The sequence below is a fragment of the Cryptomeria japonica genome, chromosome 11 (assembly GCF_030272615.1).
Source record: "Cryptomeria japonica chromosome 11, Sugi_1.0, whole genome shotgun sequence".
Lineage (NCBI taxonomy): Eukaryota > Viridiplantae > Streptophyta > Pinopsida > Cupressales > Cupressaceae > Cryptomeria > Cryptomeria japonica.
The window spans coordinates 98955518-98963373 of NC_081415.1; the positions used below are offsets into that span (position 1 = coordinate 98955518).

General features: G+C 36.6%; 1 pseudogene; it reads left to right on the plus strand.

The window, feature by feature from the left end:
- Positions 1-6398: 6398 nt before the first annotated feature.
- Positions 6399-7435, plus strand: LOC131041351 (glutathione S-transferase F9-like; annotated as a pseudogene).
- Positions 7436-7856: the final 421 nt, after the last annotated feature.

Consider the following 7856-nt stretch of genomic DNA (forward strand, 5'->3'; position numbering starts at 1 on the left):
AAATGGAGACATCTCGCTCTAAGAGTCTATGCTCTGGTTTCGAGAATGACCCATTGCTCAAAAAGTGTAATGTTTATGTCATAAGCAAAGTAGAACAAGGATACCTACCTTCATCACAAAAGAAGATACCCAAAAATGCAACAATGTCATAAATCCAAGCAAGAGAGTTTTGCACTCTTTAAGCAAGGATAAGATAGTTGAAAAGGGATATCTTGTAGTATGTGTAAAGGAGATCCTTAGAGGAGAAGAGATCTTTGTACAAAAGACACCTATCCCCAAGAGGAATTGTCTTAGACAAATATAACATCTTCTAGAATAAGACAAAGAAGAGAATAAGAATGCAATACTTCCTTCTTTTGCAAGGTGAAAGTGATTCTTAATGAAGGATGACGCTCTTTTTAACCCAATTGGGAGAGTGAATTCATTATGGATGTATTTTACCAAGTGCAAAAGAGCTTGTAGTCAAGGACTTACACCTCTTGTAAGAGAGAATCCTTAAACAAACAACAACAAATGCATACAAGGAATAACATCAAGTAATAAATTTCACACCATCCATGAAATAGGAAAAAGTGGATCCTTAGATAAAAATAAGAAAAGATCATTGCCTCCCTAGGATAAGGTCAATGAGAAAGACTTACACAATCTTCTAGGGAGAGATTTAGACATAAGCAAAATGTACTACATACTCACATGAGTTCATGCAAGCAAGACATTAGTGTATGTAAAATGCTTCTCACAAGAAGTGGGTAGGATAAGAAAGAGGATACACATCTTCTCCCATATCTAGGAAAAGAGGATTCTAAAGAAAAGATGATCAATATTTCCACACTATTACCCCAAAGGGAAATTTTAACCATGAAAAGAAGAGATGTATGAAATCACTCTTGTCCCCATAGGAACAAGAGATAACATAGAAAATTAGGCTATTATGTTGCTTCAAAAAATATGATTGCACTTGAAATTGTACCATCATGAATGACAATGAGCCCCCAGTAAATGAGCTACCAATGTCACATAATGATGAGAAACATAATAGCCATTAATGTTATTTAAAGACATGATAGATTGAATGAGGTATTTGAATATGACATGCTAAATGCTCAACTATAAGTGAGATCAAAAACATGTATAAAATGATAAAAATTGAAGAAAAAAAGTCACAAGAAATCTTAGAAGAGGGATGAGTGTAATTTATTAGAGCCTTTTCCCTGGAGAAAAGGACTTTATGATGAATAGGAGATAAAGATTCATAAGTGGATTTAGAAATTTGAGGGGATTCATAAAGAGATTTGTTCATCGCCAAGATTTCCTTATGAGGGGAATGAGAGTTGATAGAAGTAGAAGATGATTTAGTTGAAGTGAGATCATCATCACTACTAAATATAGCATTCACATTGAGAGATGGTCTTTTAGATGCTTTGGTGGGCTTAGAAAGATTATATCCAAGTCCAAATGAATATTCATGCATGTTATGTTCTAAAGCAACTTTAATTCCTTGTTCATTTGTGCCACAACCATTTCCACTATATCCACTCTTAGCCAAAATATGAAAACCACAACCATAACGATTAGCCATTTCAGAAAGAAAAGGTGGTTTTTCATAAGACCAAGAATCAAATCCTTCAGAATTAGAGGTGTGAGGAGAAGAAGTTTGAGAAGCAGCCACAAAATTATTGTTCATAAGCTCAGGTGAGATTGATTGATTTTTAGTTTCTTCCTTAGATTTTCCCTTCTTAATCTTAGGCACTCTATATTCTCCTATAAAAGTAGGGTTAAAGTCTAAAGATCCCCAATCGTCTTCTGCGAGAACCTTCTTAGGATCAAAAGCCTTTTCATGTGTAGATTCAAGTTGAGAAGAATCTTCTTCAGGAACTTCAGGCTCATCCAAAGAATTTTGACTATCAGAGGATGATGATTTGTTCATAGGTATCTTGTTTAAAGAGTCATCATTAGAAGAGGAAGATTTAGAAGAACTCCCTTTGGAAGTAGATGTTTACAAACAAACCTGAAGATTAGTATCACCTATCAAGGTATATGTCTTATTGTTATAAATAAATTTAACTTGTCTATGCAATGTAGAGGGGACAGCTTGCATACTGTGAATCCAAGGTCTCCCTAATAACAAGTTGTATGTTAGATTTCCCGACATAACATGGATAGGAGTAGGCAAAGTAATAGGTCCCACTATGATGGGTAAGGTGATAATACCTAATGAAGACTTAGCCACATTATCAAAGCCTCGAATGGGACAAGAGTCAAGCTCAATAAGGGATGTATCCACATTCATCTTATGCAATAGATTAATGCTACACACATTAAGGCCAGAGCCATTATCTACCAGTGTTCATCTTATAGTAGTGTCATTTATGATAACCATAATCATCAAGGGATCATATTGATGTTGAATTTCACTAGTAGGCAATTCATCTTGAGTAAACACAATTTGAGCTTTAGGATTCATCACAGAGTTAACCAAAGATACTATATTACTAGATGTATTAGGTGGAGGAACATTCAAATCTTTCAAGGCATCTTGTAACATTCCATGATGAATGGAAGAAGTTTGGATCAAATCCCAAAGGGATATCTTAGTGGGGGTAGCTTTAAGTTGTTCTATGAGATCATATTCTTTACCGAGAACTTGTGAAATACATGGAGCTTGTGGAAGAATTGGTTGAGAAGGAGAAAGTGAAGTTGGGCTAACTGGAGGAGGATTAGGTTGCCTATTGTTTCTTGTGTTATAGGTATGAGCAACCACATGATAACTCTCGCTAGTCAGTTGCTTAGCATACTCATAAGGGCTCTTAGTAGAATAACCTCCTTGCACAGTAATAATAGGTTTCTTAGGAGTGCAAAAAGAATCATTAGCATAACCACCTTGAACCACTAAGATAGGCTTATTAAAAGGTTGAGAATTTTGAGGACAAGCACCTTGGACAGTGAAGAGAGGTTTGTTAGGTGTTTCATTCACATGTATCAAATTGATTGAGGATGGTTTAGAGGAATGAACAAAAGTGTTGGAAGAATTATTGATAGTCTTCTCTTGCACTAAAATTTTATCAATTTTAGGAGAGAGACAAGGGGTAGGCATTGATGTTCTAGTAGGAAAAGTAATACTAGGAAAGGTCATATCATCCTCTATCATCAAAGGACCTACATGGGGAATAAACTCTCTAGGAGAAAGATCAACATTAATCTCTAAAGTCTCACTTTTGAGAGGGAGATCTTTGAAAGAGATGTTAACCATCTTGCTTTGAACTAGGGTATCCTTATGAGTAGAACCAAGTTGAGGAGAGGGAGATGCTTTATTTTTAGAGGGAGAATAATTGAGATTCAAGGAAGGTGAGAAACTATCAAGGGAGTTTTCAATCTTGATTTCATCCCCTTTGGCTAGGTTTCTCTCATGGGGTAGAGAATAATCTACACCTTCTTCTAATGGTTCATCCCAAATAGCGAAGTTGTTGAAAGGAATGTTTGAAGTATTGTCAATTTCGGGAGAGGAGATAACAGTGTTTATTAATTCATCATCCTTAGGAGGGAGAGCATCAATAGATGTGTTAAACTCATCCTCTTTCCTCAAAATATGTTCAATATGATCTTTAGGGGAGAGAGAATTAAGGAAATTGCTTATTATTTCATCTTCTTTCTCTAAGGGATGCTTATAGGTAAGACAAATTTTAGGAGAAGGGTAAGCATTTATCATTAATTCATCATCCCTAGTGGGAATTTTGTTGGAAAAGGAAATGCCATCACTAGGGAATGTAGGGATAATGTCATCTTCTTGCACAAAAGGATCCTCATGAAGGGAGTGTTTTTTAGGAGGAACATGAACATATTTCTCCAAAGATTCATGCTTAGGAAGGAGATCTTTGAAAGAAGTGTTCATAACCTCTTGTTGCACTAACATGCCCCCATTGGAAGGACCAAATTTAGGAGAAAATAAGTCAATGTCCATCAATACCTTTTCACTTAGAGAGGCATTAAGAAAGGTGTTTATGATATCATTCTCTTCCTCTAGGATAGCTAAATAGGAAGGGCACATTTTAGGAGAATTGTCAAGATCACTCTTAAAGTCTTCATCCTTAGAGCATGGGAGTCTCAAAGGGATTGTTAGCAACTCTTTTAGGCACTAAAATGTTGTTATAGATGGGGGGAGGTTCTTTAGGAGAAGGAAAAATTGAAACAAGGGAAGCTAACCCATTATCACATCTATGCATCATGACAACAATTTTCCTTTTTCAAATGATAACACATGCAAAATAGAAGGAAATGTTTAATTTTAACCAATGCAAGCACTTAGAATGTAGATTTAGAAAATGAAATTTATGATTCAAATGAGTTCCTAAATCAGATTTGAAATTATTGATCCCAATTAAGCTATCCACAAGTTCAACTTTGAATTGAAAAATTAAGGTTTTAGCAAAAATTTCCTCTAAATTTTTTGAATCTTGCAAGAAATTAAAACTTGTAAATAGCATAAACACTCAAATTTGAAAACATAAATCAGAATTAGAGAAGATTGGAATTCACGTCAGGTTCACCAAAATGTGTGGGAGAAAAAGTGACACTAAGCAAACATGCCCTAATCTCACTTTCAACCACACACTTGTGGAATACGAAAGAGCCTAGAGGTATCACACAATTGGCTACTTCTTTTTGTGGAAGAGAGAGCCACGGGCTACCTATTAGGATTTCTATTCCTTTGTTGTAATTGAAAGATAAAATGATGCAAGTTCAATCCCTAACCCCAAAGTGCAAGTATGAACTAGTAACAAGATTGCAGAATTAAGATTAAACAATGGAAAGCTGTAAACACAAGGACAAGATAAGAATGCAAATGCATACCCAGAGTTAAAATCTGAGTGAAAATGTTCGGGATGGGGGCGCGGGTGCCACTATCCTAATCCTGCCCCTGAAACTGCTCCGGAAACTACTGTTTTACAACCTGAAAAGCTATCGAAAATGCTGAAACTGTTGTCTGACAGAGGGACCAGGGCGCCCAGTGCCCCTGTCCCAAGGACCAAGGCACCCAGCATCCCTGTCCTAGTAGGACCAGGGCACCCCACGCCCCTGTCCTGGTCTTTTTCTCTGAAACTTGGTGTGGAGTGTTGTCTCGGCTTGCTTTTCCTGGATCTGCAACTTGCGGCGTCGTCCGAATCCCGAAACCTGCACTTATATCTGAAAAGGGTATGGTGGGTGGCTATATAGGGTTTTTCCTTAGTCAAACCCCCGCTTCGGTGATTTCCACCTCCACGAATAGCCAAGTTGTATTGTAAAAGTAATGTGTGTGTGCAAGATCCTAAAATGAAAGTAAGCAAACTAGAGCAACCTAGAAAGTAAACCCTAATTGCTTGTAAATGATAATGTAAATTCTCCAAATCAAGATGCAAAGTGATCTAAAGAATGAATACAAATGATATGATGAGGCTTATGCAAAGACATGAAAACAACATGAAATCATACCCAACCCCAAGGGAGGGGTACAAGCCAATCTTCAGTCAGTAATCCCCTATTGCTCTTCAATGTCTTCAAAGCCCTAAATGGATGAATGAAATTGATGAATGCTTGATGGATGGATGTTGAACGTTGTTGAAATCTTCAAAGATCTGCTCTTTCGTTGCATAGAAGGTCCCTGAAAACCCAAAATCCTGATCCTTTCAAATGAAGAAAGAGAGCTCTTATATATGAAACCCTAGGTCTTAATTTCAACCTTTGGCCGACCTAGAGATTGAATCTCCTGCCAATTTCTTGGGGTTAAGCTTTATTTTATGATTGGATCGCACTCCTAAAATTTTGAGAAAAATGTCCGGGACCGTGTGCACTCCAGGCGCCATGGTCCCGACAACTTTTCACCAAATTTTCAGGGCCGTCAGATACGATGATTTTAGAGAGAATCCCGAAGTTACAGCTGATTTCGAGATGTTTTGACCCCTGAAATCAAGCCCCCAAGTTCAAAATAGGACCTAATTAGGGTTTTTGATTAAATGATGTATTGGAGGAATAAAATGAAAGGGGCACACTTTAATGAAAAGGGCCCAACTTTATGATATGGGAGATGATAAAATAGGACCTTAGACCTAATTAATTTAATTAATTAAGTGCTAAAGGGGAAATGCAATGCAAAATGCAAAATGCGCCAAGGTGGGTGCTAAATTAGGTGTGAAATTGTACCACCCTAGCAAGTGCGTACAATTTACGATGCTACAATTTCAAACAAATCCTACTAAAGACAAGTAACTCTCTTGGATTCCCTAGGTGATAATAAATGGGTATTCCCTTTTTAAATTCTATTTAATAGATCTCTCATTACACTATCCAACATTGACCCTGTGATACAAAGCTAGAAGATTGTGATTTCTGTTTTGGGTTTTTTTCTCAATTGAAGACTTGAAAAGATGGCTTTGAAGTTGTATGGACCACCCTATACATCCTGCACCAGAAGAGTGCTTGCATGTTTCTTAGAAAAAAACATTGACTTTGAGATTGAGTTTGTGGACATTCTGAAAGGAGAGCAGAAAAAACTAGAGTTTCTGGCCTTGCAAGTAAGATATCATTCCTATATTATCATTTTAATAGGTTTACGTACCAAAAGGGATTTAGACAAAGAGAGATTACTCATGGTTATTGTAACTTGTATTTGTATGATGTAGCTGTTTAGAAAAGTTCCTGCTGTCCAGGATGGAAATCTCACTTTATTTGGTAATCTTCTATATTTTATATACTCAAGCATTATGTGGGTATTCTAGTGATAACATATATTTAATGTTTTGAGTTCAAAATTTATGTGGGTGATATAGATATTCACTTTCCATGTAATATATCTATTGTATGTCTTCAAAATTTATTAGTTAGTGCATCTTCCATCTGACAATATGTGATATAAACACTGTATACATGTAGATCTGATTTGGGTAGTGGATATATAACTTTCTATGTGTTTTCTTGTATACATATAGATCTGATTTGGGAGGTATTGATCTGATTTTCTATGAATTGGGTATGTGTAGAATCAAGGGCTATCATAAGATACTATGTAGAGAAATATGCAGGACAGGGAACTTGTCTTCTGGGAAAGACTTTGGATGAGAGAGCATTGATTGAACAATGGCTTGAAGTTGAAGGGCAGAACTTTGGTCCTCATGCTTATGCATTAGTTTATCAGCTGATCTTGGCCCCAAGGATTGATGTGCCTTAGGACAAGGCATTTATTGAGAGTAGTGCCCAAAAGTTGGGGCAAGTTTTAGATGTATATGAAGAGAGGTTGTCAAAGAGCAAGTACTTGGTTGGGGACTTTTATAGCCTTGTTGATCTATCTCATCTTCCGTTTACTGAGTATATAGTGAATGCTACTGATAAGGGATATCTGATTAGGGAAAGGAAACATGTGAACGCATGGTGGGAGGATATTTCCTCTAGGCCTGTATGGAAATAGGTTTTGGCTATGAAGCCAGGCATTGAATAGCTGATCTTTCAAAGTTATTGAATAAATTGACTTTCTCTTCCTTTTTATATTATCATGATTTACCTCTCATGAATATTAATCAAAACAGTGAAACATCAACACTACTTTAGAGATCATCCATTTGAATTGTAGTGGAAAGAAAGATTTTGTATTTTGTTAGATTGTATTTCTTGTTGGTTGTGGAACCTAGAAAATCACAAGTGTGGATAAGATACTGTAAAGCAGAAAATCGAACCCTAGGTGTTCCCCCACTCCAAGGAGAGAGAAAGGAGGTCACTAGGATTGACGGTTTTCACTTAGGAGAGACTTTACATTCAAAAGAGGGGTTGAAACTCACAAGATCCAATCCCACACAATGCAAGATTGAATTCTAAATGAGTTTCAAGGGTTG